General features: G+C 46.6%; 1 protein-coding gene across 1 annotated transcript in view; it reads left to right on the top strand.

The window, feature by feature from the left end:
• FAM227B (family with sequence similarity 227 member B) overlaps nt 1-16012 on the top strand; it is a 695955-nt gene that overhangs the window by 18586 nt on the left and 661357 nt on the right. The gene's annotated exons all lie outside the window — the stretch shown is intronic.

The following is a 16012-nucleotide window of genomic DNA, read 5'->3' as shown; positions in this document are numbered from 1 at the left end:
GTGATGCTGTGCCAGGCCTCTACTGCAAATGTTTTCAGTTCCTGCTTGTTCTTGGGGCATTTTCCCTTCAATTTTGTCTTTAGCAAGGGAAATGCATGCTCAATCGGATTCAGGTCAGGTGATTGACTTGGCCATTGCATAACATTCCACTTCTTTCCCTTAAAAAACTCTTTGGTTGCTTTTGCAGTATGCTTTGGGTCATTGTCCATCTGCACTGTGAAGCACCGTCCAATGAGTTCTGAAGCATTTGGCTGAATATGAGCAGATAATATTGCCCGAAACACTTCAGAATTCATCCTGCTGCTTTTGTCAGCAGTCACATCATCAATAAATACAAGAGAACCAGTTCCATTGGCAGCCATACATGCCCACGCCATGACACTACCACCACCATACTTCACTGATGAGGTGGTATGCTTAGGATCATGAGCAGTTCCTTTCCTTCTCCATACTCTTCTCTTCCCATCACTCTGGTACAACTTGATCTTGGTCTCATCTGTCCATAGGATGTTGTTCCAGAACTGTGAAGGCTTTTTTAGATGTCGTTTGGCAAACTCTAATCTGGCCTTCCTGTTTTTGAGGCTCAGCAATAGTTTACATCTTGTGGTGAACCCTCTGTATTCACTCTGGTGAAGTCTTCTATTGATTTTTGACTTTGACAGACATACACCTACCTCCTGGAGAGTGTTCTTGATCTGGCCAACTGTTGTGAAGGTTTATTTTCTTACCAGGGAAAGAATTCTTTGGTCATCCACCACAGTTGTTTTCCGTGGTCTTCAAGGTCTTTTGGTGTTGCTGAGCTCACCGGTACGTTTCTTCTTTTTAAGAATGTTCCAAACAGTTGTTTTGGCCACGCCTAATGTTTTTGCTATCTCTCTGATGGGTCTGTTTTGTTTTTTCAGCCTAATGATGGCTTGCTTCACTGATAAGTGACATCTCTTTGGATCTCATCTTGAGAGTTGACAGCAACAGATTCCAAATGCAAATAGCACACTTGAAATTAACTCTGGACCTTTTATTTGCTCATTGTAATTGGGATAATGAGGGAATAACACACGCCTGGCCATGGAACAGCTAAGAAGCCAATTGTCCCATTACTTTTGGTCCCTTAACAAGTGGGAGGCACATATGCAAACTGTTGTAATTCCTACACCGTTCACCTGATTTGGATGTAAATACCCTCAAATTAAAGCTGACAGTCTTCAGTTAAAGCACATCTTGTTCGTTTAATTTCAAATCCATTGTGGTGGTGTATAGAGACAGAAATGTTAGAACTGTGTCTATGTCCCAATATTTATGGACCTAACTGTAGTTAAAGGAGTTTTCCAAGACGTAGGCCTCATGTACACGAGCGTATTTTCATTCCGTGTCGGTTCCGTTTTTTTGGTGGACAGTATACAGAACCATTCATTTCAATGGGTCCGCAAAAAAACAAAGATACTCCGTGTGCATTCCGTTTCCGTACGTCCGTATTTACATTCCGCAAAAAAATAGAATATGTCCTATTGTCCGCATTACGGACAAGGATAGTACTGTTCTTATAGGTGCCAGCTCTTCCGTTCCGCAAAATATGGAATGCACACAGATGTCATCCGTATTTTTTGCGAATCCGTTTTTTGCGGACCGCAAAATACATACGGTCGTGTGCATGAGGCCTTATATAGTGATGACCTATCCTGGATAGGTCATCAGTAGGGATGAGCGAATCGACTTCGGATGAAACATCTGAAGTTGATTCGCATAATACTTTGTTTCAATACTGTACGGAGTGAGTGCTCCGTACATTATTAGAATGTATTGACTTCGATGAGCCGAAGTTATTACTTAGCGTAGTCTCGCGAGACTTCATATAATAAGTTCAGAAATTGATTGATACTGTAAAAAAACATTTCCCGAACTCTGGTTCAGTCCCAAGTGGTACCTTGGAACTGAATCCGAGTTCGGGAAATGTTTTTTTACAATATAAGGCTCTATTCACATGTCCGCAGTGTTTTGCGGATCCGCAAAACTCCAGTCCGGCACCTGGCTGCGGATAAGAATAGGACTTGTTCTATTTTTTGGCGGAAGACTTTTCTGTCCCCATTGAAAATGAATGGGTCCGCACCCATTCCCCATAATTGCGGAACAGAGCCGGACCTAAAGTGTGGAGGTCTGAATGGAACCTTAATCAATTTCTGAAGTTATTATGCGAAGTCTCGCGAGACCTTACGGAGTAATAACTTCGGCTCATCGGAGCCAATACATTCTAATACTGTATGGAGCGCTCGCTCCATACAGTATTGAAACAAAGTTTTATGCGAATCGATGTTTCATCAACCAGCAGACACACAGGTCTCAAGACTAATACCGTCAAAATGTCATAGGCAAATACAGAATTTGAAACGTTTCGGGAGTATACAGCATGACATATTGGTATTCAAAGAAACAAAAAGCTGAGTATATCGCCCCCCACTGAATTGTCTCATGTCAGAAGCTCTAGAGTTGAGACCACATTCACTCTACAATCACACACACCGCAGCACTGCAGCTCCCCAGCCGGGGAGAGAAAATGTGGCCGGCCAGGCCGCTCATATGTAATACCATCTATTGAGGCATACAGAGGAGAACCCTACTTGTAACCCAAGGCTGAATTCTGCTAATCATAATTTTAGGATTATTGGACACCCTATTTCCTCTCTTCCCTAAGCGACATGCTTACTCATGCTAGATCTGGTACTGGTCTCGCTTGCAGCCAGAGCCCCCAAACCTTCTCAAATTTCTCCTCCTTGCCTCTCGCGATAAACGTTAGTCTGTACATTGGTAGAGCCGCATCTATAATTTGAATCCACTGTTGAACCGACGGGACCGCCGGGGGTTTCCAGTTCAGTAACATGACCTTCCTGGCATAAAACATGAATAGTCTATACAAAATTCTGGCATATTTACAGGGAGTGCAGAATTATTAGGCAAGTTGTATTTTTGAGGTTTAATTTTATTATTGAACAACAACCATGTTCTCAATGAACCCAAAAAACTCATTAATATCAAAGCTGAATATTTTTGGAAGTAGTTTTTAGTTTGTTTTTAGTTTTAGCTATTTTAGGGGGATATCTGTGTGTGCAGGTGACTATTACTGTGCATAATTATTAGGCAACTTAACAAAAAACAAATATATACCCATTTCAATTATTTATTTTTACCAGTGAAACCAATATAACATCTCAACATTCACAAATATACATTTCTGACATTCAAAAACAAAACAAAAACAAATCAGTGACCAATATAGCCACCTTTCTTTGCAAGGACACTCAAAAGCCTGCCATCCATGGATTCTGTCAGTGTTTTGATCTGTTCACCATCAACATTGCGTGCAGCAGCAACCACAGCCTCCCAGACACTGTTCAGAGAGGTGTACTGTTTTCCCTCCTTGTAAATCTCACATTTGATGATGGACCACAGGTTCTCAATGGGGTTCAGATCAGGTGAACAAGGAGGCCATGTCATTAGATTTTCTTCTTTTATACCCTTTCTTGTCAGCCACGCTGTGGAGTACTTGGACGCGTGTGATGGAGCATTGTCCTGCATGAAAATCATGTTTTTCTTGAAGGATGCAGACTTCTTCCTGTACCACTGCTTGAAGAAGGTGTCTTCCAGAAACTGGCAGTAGGACTGGGAGTTGAGCTTGACTCCATCCTCAACCTGAAAAGGCCCCACAAGCTCATCTTTGATGATACCAGTCCAAACCAGTACTCCACCTCCACCTTGCTGGTGTCTGAGTCAGACTGGAGCTCTCTGCCCTTTACCAATCCAGCCACGGGCCCATCCATCTGGCCCATCAAGACTCACTCTCATTTCATCAGTCTTGAGATATTTCTTGGCCCAGTCTTGACGTTTCAGCTTGTGTGTCTTGTTCAGTGGTGGTCGTCTTTCAGCCTTTCTTACCTTGGCCATGTCTCTGAGTATTGCACACCTTGTGCTTTTGGGCACTCCAGTGATGTTGCAGCTCTGAAATATGGCCAAACTGGTGGCAAGTGGCATCTTGGCAGCTGCACGCTTGACTTTTCTCAGTTCATGGGCAGTTATTTTGCGCCTTGGTTTTTCCACACGCTTCGTGCGACCCTGTTGACTATTTTGAATGAAACGCTTGATTGTTCGATGATCACGCTTCAGAAGCTTTGCAATTTTAAGAGTGCTGCATCTCTCTGCAAGATATCTCACTATTTTTGACTTTTCTGAGCCTGTCAAGTCCTTCTTTTGACCCATTTTGCCAAAGGAAAGGAAGTTGCCTAATAATTATGCACACCTAATATAGGGTGTTGATGTCATTAGACCACACCCCTTCTCATTACAGAGATGCACATCACCAAATATGCTTAATTGGTAGTAGGCTTTCGAGCCTATACAGCTTGGAGTAAGACAACATGCATAAAGAGGATGATGTGGTCAAAATACTCATTTGCCTAATAATTCTGCACGCAGTGTAGTTTGAATCAGGTCATTCCCCAATCCCAACAAGCTGTTCTCTGAATGATCAACTGGACTGCAAGTCCAGTTGATCATTCAGGAATTTGTGAATCCCCAGCCAAAACTGAGCTATCACTGGACAACTCCATATCATATGAATCAATGTTCCCCTTTCTGCGCCACATCTGGTACACTGCGGGCTTCCTAGTCTACGCATATGATTTAGTCTGACTGGAGTTAAGTAAGCGCGATGCAGCCATTTTGCCTGGATTAATTGGTCCCTTGCACTAATTACTGAGGTTCTCCAAGTGTGCACCAATTCTTTCTCATGTCTATCCTCTAACTGAGGGATATCCTCCTTCCACCTTGCCAAAGAGCTAGATAACGGGGACGAGGTCTGTGACATCAGTTCTGCATAGAAGGAAGACATTGATTTATGCATCTCTCTCAATCTAGCAACCTTTTCAATAGGACTATATTCTAGCTTAATGGGATCCTTGCCAAATTGTTTAGCACAGGCATGCCTAAGTTGAAAGTATCTAAACATGCTGGATTTTGGGATCTGGAATTCCTCCCTGAGGTCTCTAAACGTTTTGAAGTTACCCTCTGCATATAGTTGGGTGACATATTTTACTCCATGTTCCGGCCAAAACAAAGTCCTGGAGAGTACACAATTCCGGTAACCCTGGGTTTCGCCACAACGGCGTTACCGGGGACCACTCCCCTCTGCCCACCTCATCCCTACTCTTCCGTGTAGTTTTCCACCAAATAGCCAACACTGCCCGCATATTGGAAGTGAGACATTTGACTGGGTATTTACCCTCCCTGTATATGAAATTCGTTAAGGCTTCATAGGACCCCACTAATGCAGCCTCCAGACCAGTCGCTGGGTTGTTGGCATCTGCTCTTATCCACCAACTGGCATATGTCAGCTGCACTGCTTGATAATACTTGTACATATCAGGGAGAGCCAAACCGCCTTTGACATATGATGCCTTCAGCGTCTCTCTGGCCATTCTGGGCTGAGTATTGGGCCATAAGAAGGGAGTCAAAAGTTTGTCAATAGTCTTAAAATGAGAATTCTTCAGAAGATCCGGCACCGCCCTATACATATATAATAATTTCGGTAGCAAGGCCATTTTGAAAATATTTATCCACCCCACCAGGGAGAGAGGAAGATTTACCCACGCTTTCAACTTTTGCGTAATATATTCCATAGTTCGGAGTAGATTGAGAGAGATGAAATGTTTGGGCTCTTTCAACTACCAGTAATTTTGACCTCGGCGAAACTCTCGGATTCTCAGTTTTATCCACCAAATACAACACTGATTTGGTCCAATTAACTCTAAGTCCTGAGAACCTCCCATACTCATCTATCACTTCTAGGAGCATATCCAATGACCTCTCTGTGTTTCCCAAATATACCAGCATATCGTCAGTGTAGAGTGATAATTTTTCTGTAATTTCCGCAATGTCCCAGTGCTCTATCCCCGAGCAATTATTGATCAGGATAGATATTGGTTCCATCACCAGAGCGAAGAGCAATGGTGACAGCGGGCAACCCTGCCGGATCCCTCTGCGCAGGCGAAAGGGACTGGATAGAGTCCCATTCACTCGCACCCTCGCCCTAGGGTTCGCATATAACAGATGCAGCCATTTCAGGAAGTTCCCCGGGAATCCAAACTTTGCCAGCACTTCCCAGAGAAACTGCCACTCAACAGAATCGAATGCTTTTTCATTATCTAAGGACGCTATCGCCCTATCCCCCACATTGTCATGTTGCGCCTGTAAGTTGGTATAGAGTCTCCTGAGATTTATATCAGTCGTCTTCCCTGGCATAAAGCCAGATTGGTCTGGGCCCACTAAGGATAAAATAACCCCTGACAGACGTGTTGCCAGGACTTTCTCGAGTATCTTGGCGTCTAGATTTATAAGGGAACTAGGGCGATAGGAGCTACATTGCTCAGGTGGTTTCCCCGGCTTATGTATTACTACAATAGTGGCATCGGAGAATGAGGGGGGGTAGCTTTGAGACTTCTAGCGAATAAGTAAACCGTTTACTCAACCTCTCACCAAGCTTCTCGACATGCGATTTGTAACTTTCTGCAGGAAACCCGTCTGGACCCGGGGTTTTATGCGGTGCCATGGAACTTGTGGCAGCCTGAATTTCCAGCGACGTGATGGGTGAATCTAGCATATCCTTATCTGCCCTAGATAATTGTGGAAACCTTAACTTTCCCAAATAACCCTGAATCTCTTCCGGAGCATGCGCAAGAGTGGAAGAATATAAGTCGGTGTAATATCTAGTAAATTGCGCGCAAATCTCCTCCGGACTGGAGACCTCCCCCCCTGATTCTGTGCGGATCATTGCCACCACAGTCTGTTGGATCTCAGCCCTGGCCAGGTACGCTAGTGCCTTTCCATTCTTGTCTCCCTCAGCGAATACTATTTGTTTTTGCGCCAGAAGCCTCTTCTGCGTATACTCCGTAAGATGTAGCTTGTATTCTCTCTGAATAGCCAGCCATTCCTCTCTGCATTCCCTGGACGGATCGCTAATGAAAGCCTCCTCTGCCTCTGCCAGTCTGCGCTCTATCCTAGCTCTGGTGATTTGCAACTGCACCCTGTGCGTAGCTATAGCTGCTATGTAAGCTCCCCTCAGAACTGCCTTGCAAGCTTCCCATTCTGTTATCGTGTCAGAAGAACTCTCATTGGACTTCCAATATTCCTCTAACTCTATACTACAGGACGACTCTACTGGGATCACTCGCATCCACACCGGGTTCAATCTCCAAACCCTTTCTGGCTTTCCTGCGTGTTGAGACAGCACAATCTGCAGGGGGGCATGGTCTGAGATACCTCGTGGCATATAAACTGCTTCCCGTATCCGGGGTAGAACATCCTGACTCCCAAAAGCTAAATCAATGCGCAACATACTGCCCCCTGAAGCAGCGTAACAAGAGAATTGTTTAAGGGACGGGTTCTTTCATCTCCATACCTCTGTCAAATTATGTGCCCGTGCTCAATGAGCCAAAGCTGCACCATGTTGTAGTGGAGGTCTTAATCTATCAATGTGGACATCCAAGACCGCATTAAAATCGCCTAATATTACAAATGGGGCTGCAGGCAGAAGTGCTATCTTCACCATGAGCTCATCTAGTAAGGATCTGGAAAAAGGTGGAGGCACGTATATTCCCACCACTATCAGAGGCTCACCTCTGGCGACTCCATACAGGATAACAAATCTACCATGCATATCTACTTGGATTTTGTTGAGCTGCCACGGCAAGGCTTTACTGACCAGAACTGAAACCCCCCTAGCATTGTTGGTATACGTCGCATGGTACGTCTGTCCCACCCAAGGCCGCCGAAGAGACAGCACCTTCCGATCTTTAAGATGCGTTTCCTGCAAAATAAGAATGTCAGGAGCATATACTTTCACATAGTTAAAAACCAGTGAACGTTTAATTTTGCAGTTGAGTCCCCTCACAATCCAAGAAATTATTTTTATGGGCAGGGCTAAATGCGTCTTGGACGTGGGTAAGGCATGCCGAACCTGAACTATGGCTGAGTTGTGCCGGAAGCCACGGGCGTGGGTAAGCCTGGAGAGGGCGTACCCTATTGGAGTGTGTGAAAAAAGGGGTGGGAGGGAGGGGCAAGTGAGACACACCACCTGAGGGAAGGAATTGGCAGGTATATATAGGGAGCTAACGCCCTGCCCACAAATACAGGCTGAAATCAGCCTTAATACTTATGGGCAGGGCTAAATGCGTCTTGGACGTGGGTAAGGCATGCCGAACCTGAACTATGGCTGAGTTGTGCCGGAAGCCACGGGCGTGGGTAAGCCTGGAGAGGGCAAAAAGACAAGTACGCTATGTTGTCTACACTGGTTTATTCATATTCTTCCAGCCCGCATGACCTATAACGCCAACGACTGAAAAGCTTGAGAAATTTCCCGGTGTGGATTAGGAATGTATCTGTTGAAGCAAGATGACTTCCAGCGCCCCATGGATCGAATAACGTGAGCGGGGACTTGGTGTTTCGAAGCTGACGATGCCGCCCCAATACGGAACGAGTGACCCGAAATGGCTCCTGGGTCGTACCCCAGACCTGCCGCCAGAGAGCGGATGTGGGACGTGAATTGGTTTGAAGTGAGGGGTTTGTTCTTGAAGGGCAGGAGCAGACTGTCAGGAGGCGCTGTCTGCAACAGGGACAATAATTTATTGAGGATCTGGACTGGACACCAATTATTCCGGGTAGGGAAATATTTAATTTCCGTGGATGGCCCTGTCTGGTTTGTTTTGGTTGACGGAATGCTGAGTACATAATAGTTATAGTGCCACGACAGTTGTTCTTTGCGAAGACCGCCGGGTCTCGGAGAGCTGCCAGTGAATTCTCCTGGCAGGAGGAAGCCGTAAAAACTTAGAACATGGCCGCTTGGATGACCGTGCTGGTCAAGGGCCAAAAAGGATCGCCGTCCAGGGCAGAAGACAAATCCCTGAACAGCTTGCCGAACACCAGCTGTCTGCGGGTGGCAGCCTGTTTTGCATTTTCCTGTATTCCCCTGAGGGCCGCCTTGATGACCTGGTTGGACAAGATAGAAGAACAACCCGGATAACTGAGCATAAAATGGAGTTGAAGGCCTGCTAGGTATAATTTGATAGTATTATATGAGAGCTTTTGTTGGGAATGGCAGAAGGCTATGAACGCCAGTAAGTAAGATATTTCGTCGCGGCCGCCCTGAGAATAGAGAAGTCTAAATCTCTCAAACGCTTTCAACCCCGCTTTATAATTCCTGGACATATTTGGGGCTAATGATTGTGTTATGAGGTGTTTTGCTGTTGAGATCAGAGATTCTAATCCATCACTGGGGTGTTGTATGCTGGGATTGTGGCACCCGTGGGGTCCGCGTCGGGCATCTCCTTGCGGGGCTTTGCCTGCTTTTAGAATGATAATGGCCGGAGACGCTTCTAGGAATCTGGGGGAAACATAAAGTAAACTGAATAACGTACCCGTGGGGATAGGATAAGGACCGTGAGACCCCTTGACCATCCGGGAGACTCCTAACTAAGAACCGAGCCCGGATGGCCTGGAGTGGGGTGTGGCGGACTCAATATGACATATGGCGTGGAAACAACAATGGCTAAATTGAAGGTCCAGTTGTCGCCCAGCATTTGGCTCATCCTGGCGGGACCCAGAGGCAAGATAAATGATGTGACATGGTATCAGTGGTAGCTGAACCTGGACGATCTAGGTGACATACACTGTTAAGTTGGCCTGGACGATCCAGGTGACATACAACATTAAACTCGGCCTGGACGATCCAGATGACATACAACGCTAAAGTTGGCCTGGACGATCCAGGTGACATACAACATTGAACTCGGCCTGGACGATCCAGGTGACATACAACATTGAACTCGGCCTGGACGATCCAGGTGACATACAACACTGAACTCGGCCTGGACGATCCAGGTGACATACAACACTGAACTCGGCCTGGACGATCCAGGTGACATACAACGTTAAAGTTGGCCTGGACGATCCAGGTGACATACAACATTGAACTCGGCCTGGACGATCCAGATGACATACAACATTAAAACTCGGCCTGGACGATCCAGGTGACATACAACGCAAAAGTTGGCCTGGACGATCCAGGTGACATACAACACTGAACTCGGCCTGGACGATCCAGGTGACATACAACACTGAACTCGGCCTGGACGATCCAGGTGACATACAACGTTAAAGTTGGCCTGGACGATCCAGGTGACATACAACATTGAACTCGGCCTGGACGATCCAGGTGACATACAACACTGAACTCGGCCTGGACGATCCAGGTGACATACAACACTGAACTCGGCCTGGACGATCCAGGTGACATACAACACTGAACTCGGCCTAGACGATCCAGGTGACATACAACGCAAAAGTTGGCCTGGACGATCCAGGTGACATACAACATTAAACTCGGCCTGGACGATCCAGGTGACATACAACATTAAACTCGGCCTGGACGATCCAGGTGACATACAACATTGAACTCGGCCTGGACGATCCAGGTGACATACAACACTGAACTCGGCCTGGACGATCCAGGTGACATACAACACTGAACTCGGCCTGGACGATCCAGGTGACATACAACACTGAACTCGGCCTGGACGATCCAGGTGACATACAACGTTAAAGTTGGCCTGGACGATCCACGTGACATACAACATTGAACTCGGCCTGGACGATCCAGGTGACATACAACACTGAACTCGGCCTGGACGATCCAGGTGACATACAACGTTAAAGTTGGCCTGGACGATCCAGGTGACATACAACATTGAACTCGGCCTGGACGATCCAGGTGACATACAACATTAAAACTCGGCCTGGACGATCCAGGTGACATACAACGCAAAAGTTGGCCTGGACGATCCAGGTGACATACAACATTAAACTCGGCCTGGACGATCCAGGTGACATACAACATTGAACTCGGCCTGGACGATCCAGGTGACATACAACACTGAACTCGGCCTGGACGATCCAGGTGACATACAACATTGAACTCGGCCTGGACGATCCAGGTGACATACAACATTGAACTCGGCCTGGACGATCCAGGTGACATACAACACTGAACTCGGCCTGGACGATCCAGGTGACATACAACATTGAACTCGGCCTGGACGATCCAGGTGACATACAACATTAAACACGGCCTGGACGATCCAGGTGACATACAACACTGAACTCGGCCTGGACGATCCAGGTGACATACAACACTGAACTCGGCCTGGACGATCCAGGTGACATACAACACTGAACTCGGCCTGGACGATCCAGGTGACATACAACACTGAACTCGGCCTGGACGATCCAGGTGACATACAACACTGAACTCGGCCTGGACGATCCAGGTGACATACAACATTGAACTCGGCCTGGACGATCCAGGTGACATACAACATTAAACACGGCCTGGACGATCCAGGTGACGTACAACATTGATCTTGGCCTGAGTGGTCCAGGCGACAGATAATTTAAGTACGCAGTATATGTGGTAACTAAACTGATCGCGCGCCACTGACGAATCTTCCCAGCCAAATCTGCGTTTGGAAAACGGGGAGCCTGCCACGCGCAATTTTGTACCCCTGGCACCTGCTGGCAGAGTGAATACCTGCCTCCATGCCGAGACACAATTCTGACCTGCAGGGACCAAGTAGCTTACTGGCCCATGTGCTGTTGATTAATATATGTAAATACGCACACCAAAATTGCCTCTGACACAGGCTGGAAGCTGGGCTGCCGCAGCTTGGCGTAACGCCGGCAACAATGCCCACTGCCTCCCACCTGTGCCGCCTCTGCTATATAGCGTCTCTGCTGGGGCAATGATTTAATTATCCCTTTTTTTTTTTTTTTTTTTTTTTTTTTAAACTGGGGCGGATATTTCCGAATGGACATGTGGCGCGCTCATGGCCGCTGCAGGGAGGGGAAGGGGGACCCCCGTGCCTGCGACCCTGCTAGGATTGGGATGTGCGGTCCCCAAGTGCGAGCCTGGAGTGGACGGACGTGTGTGCCTTTCAAGGGGAACCTAGACTTGTACTCTTTCCCTAACTAAACATAGCTACCCCCGACTGCCCATTTCCTGCCACCGTAGGAGCTCCGGAAGGCAGAGCGAGCGGTGGACGTGTACAGGAGGGTCATTTCTTCGGCGCTCGGCTGAACATGCCTGTGGAGGCCCGGGGGTCACGTGTGCGTTCCACCGTGAACCGCACGCCATCCGCGAGAAGGGGAGACCGACCCGTGGCCGCAAGTATACGGCACGCTCCATTGGACAAGTACTTACCTGGTGACAGACCGGAAAAACAGTTTAAGTATTGCACTATACCGTGTAGCGAACCGAAACTTTTGAAACAACCGTGATGCTTGCACGTGCCGGCAGCTGGATGTGGCTCCTCTTGAGAACGAAAACTTCTCTCAGGAATGTCGCACTGTGCAGAGAATCGTACTGAAGAGAAAAAACAGACGTGAAGCTTGCTGGGCAGCTAGGTGTGGCTCTTCCTACAGATGCAAGTGAGACACACCACCTGAGGGAAGGAATTGGCAGGTATATATAGGGAGCTAACGCCCTGCCCACAAATACAGGCTGAAATCAGCCTTAATACTTATCATAGCCATATTTCCTGTCTGGCATGATACAATCCCTGACCGACCTCTGCAGCGCCGCGGTGCCACACATACATCCATTCACATCCTTTAGAACATTTTAGACTTATCCCCTTCTTCCCTCCCTGCCCACACACCCCAACCTGTCTGGGCCTCAGATCCCAAACTTTAAATTATCTAAATTAAGGGCGCACTCATAGCCTCTTACAGGACCCAACTAGCTACGGCCAGCATAAGTGCCCAGGGAAATCCTTCCCAGAGTCTCCCTCAGTCCCTAACTAACCACTTAACTGTGTAACAAGAAAATTACTTGTAGAAAAGAAGAACGTTTAAAAGGAATAATAGAGAGAAACCTCCCCCTCTATGAAAAGAGCCCTCCCTCTAGGAACATGTTGTCTCCCTCATTTAAATGTACTCCCTCTTACCACCATACAGAAACACTGCTTTACCTCCTGTGTCCTTACTCCCTTATCTATCTCTTCCCCCGCTTTGTAGGCAGTTTACACAAGGAGGCGGAGTAAGAGAACAAAAAAGTAACTAAACCCAACAGTTGGAACTAAAAGTTCTGTTGTAGTAGTTCACCGCTGCTCCCTCTGTGGTTGACGAGTATCCACCCAGTCCGAGGCCTCTTCTGGGGACTGGAAAAACTTTGTTTCTCCATCAACTTGAATCCGCAGCCTCGTAGGGTACAACATAGCATATTTTATACCCAGTTCTCTGAGCCGTGCTCTGACTTGGTTGAATTGTTTCCTCTTTTTCTGCACCTCAGTGGTGAAGTCAGGATAAAAGGAGATCCTTGTGTTTTCATAAGAGACGATTCCCTTTTTCCTTGCTGCAGCCAGGATCTCATCCCAATCCCTGTAATTTAATACTTTCATAATGAACGGTCTCGGTGGTGCCCCTGAGGGGAGGGGTCGCGTTAGAATTCTGTGGGCCCTTTCTATTACAAAGCACTGAGAGAGATGCAGTGGAGCCAGTGATGTTCTAATCAGATTTTCTGCGAAGGCTTCAGGCTCAGCCCCTTCGGCTCTTTCCGGCAGGCCCAATATTCGGATATTATTTTGCCTGTTTCTATTTTCAGCATCTTCTGCTCTCGCCTGTGAAGCTTTGACTTGCTGCAGAAGTGTTGCAGTCAGGTGGTCATGACCTCTGACAGTGTCTTCCACTTTGTGCTCCACTTCCGTTGTGCGTGTTCTCATCTTGTCAATATCCTGACGCAGGAAGTTGATATCGCATTGGAGATGATCGATTTTCGCCGTTAAGGCAGCTTGACAGGACACTATAGCCGACATGATTTTATCAGTTTGCGCCTGGTCAGACACATCATTGCCCACAACCTCCTCCCCCTCAGTTTGACTCATGGTGTCCATGAATATTTTATTCGGGGTTTGAGGCGGCACCGGCTGATTTTTCCGCCCCATATACTGGCTGACTAATGGCTTGTAGGACCAAGTTCGTCTCTTTCTGTACAGGAGGGTGTCTTCCGAAATATCCGCAAAGTAGTTTGGCCCCCCCTGAACAGTCTCTGTTTAGACTACCACGCCAAGGTGTAGACCAGGCTGTGGGTGACACCCCGTATGTTGAAACCAGAGCTGGATTGTACGAGCTTAGCCTGGCCCTTTTAAATTAGGTAATCAGCTGCTTAATATATTTAGGCAGGTCCATGATGGCTGGGTGGATTTGGGTTGAATCTACAGTTATTAAGTATATTTATGCTGCGTATACGGCCGCGGAATCCATTCAGGCCGAGTCTATGAAAACCGAGTGCACAGTTGCTGGGTACCTGCAGGGTGGGCCTACAGTTGCTAAGTATATTTAGGCTGAGTACGCCAGTGCCTGATATATAAAAGCCAAGTACACAATTACTGGGTGTATAAAGTCCAAGTACACAGTTGCTGGGTATATGTAGGTTGAGTACACAGTTGCCAAGTACACTCAGGCTGAACACGCGGCCATTGAGTCTCTTCAGGCTGGGTACAGAGTTGCTAGAGATATGACGGCTAAGCACTCAATTGCTGGGTATATGAAGGCTGAATATAAAGCTGCTAAGTATGTTTAGGCAGAGTACGAAGTTGCTGGGTGTATGGAGGCTGCGTATACAGTTGCTAAGTATACTTAGGCAGAGTACCCAGTTGTTGGGTGTATGATAAGATAAGATGCCTTTATTGTCACTGTACAATACAATGTAATACAATGTACAATACAATGAAATGTTGTTTGGAGCAATCCAAGATGCCATGGACAGAGGAACAAGAACTGACATTTAAACTAAAGCATTGCACTAGAAAGCATTAGTATTCACAGTTCACAGCATATATATAGCAAGAGCAAAGTAGGAAGTGCTTATGAGTATATATACACACTGATTCAGACACCACTGCAGACAAGAGATCATCATGGGTTCACGAATGCAGCAGTCACTTTCAGTCTGTGGTAGTTTCTATCCTTGGAAGGGGCAATAGTCTCTGAGCATTTAGAAGACTGATTGCTTTGGGGTAAAAGCTGTTTTTCAGCCTAGTGGTGCGGGCGTGTAGGGCTGTAAGACGCCTACCAGAAGGTAGGGGAATGAAAAGGCTGTGGCCGGGGTGAGTTTGATCCCCGCAGATAATTTTTGCCCTGTTGCTGCAGCGAGCAGTGAAGATGTCATCCAGTGATGGTAACTGAGTACCAGTGATTCTGCCAGCCATTCTGATGATGCACTTGAGGGTCTTCTTGTCCTCAGAAGAGCAGCCGGAGTACCACACTGTAATGCAGTATGTGATAACAGATTCTATGGTGCACCTGTAAAAATTGACTAGCAGCTGTTTTGGGTGTTGTGCTTTCTTCAGACTCCTCAGAAAATAAAGCCTCTGAAGGCCTTTTTTGGTAATTTCTGTTGTGTTTGTTATCCATGACAGGTCCTGACTAATATGAACTCCCAAGAATCTGAAACTTTGAACTATCTCCACGTTTCCACCATTAATGCTAATGGGATGGTGTCCATTTTGTTTCTTCTACCTAAAATCCAGAATTAGCTCCTTTGTTTTCTTGGTATTGAGTATGAGGTTGTTGTTCTTACTCCATCTCTCTAGGTTCTCAACCTCTTTCCTATAGGCTGTTTTATCATTGTTGGAGATCAGGCCTATCACGGTCGTGTCATCTGCAAATTTTATAATGGTATTGGCATTGTGAATAGGTTTACAGTCATTTGTGAAGAGGGAGTAAAGGAGAGGGCTCAACACACAGCCTTGCGGTACCCCAGTGTTTAGTGTTAAGGAAGCTGCGTATACAGTTGCTAAGAATATTTAGGCAGAGTACACAGTTGTTGGGTGTATGGAGACTGCGTATACAGTTGCTAAGTATATTTAGGCAGCGTACACAATTGCTGGGTGTATGGAGGCTGCGTATACAGTTGCTAAGT

Source organism: Bufo bufo, chromosome 1, assembly GCF_905171765.1.
Source record: "Bufo bufo chromosome 1, aBufBuf1.1, whole genome shotgun sequence".
Classification (NCBI taxonomy): domain Eukaryota; kingdom Metazoa; phylum Chordata; class Amphibia; order Anura; family Bufonidae; genus Bufo; species Bufo bufo.
This window is presented reverse-complemented; position numbering and strand designations above follow the sequence as displayed.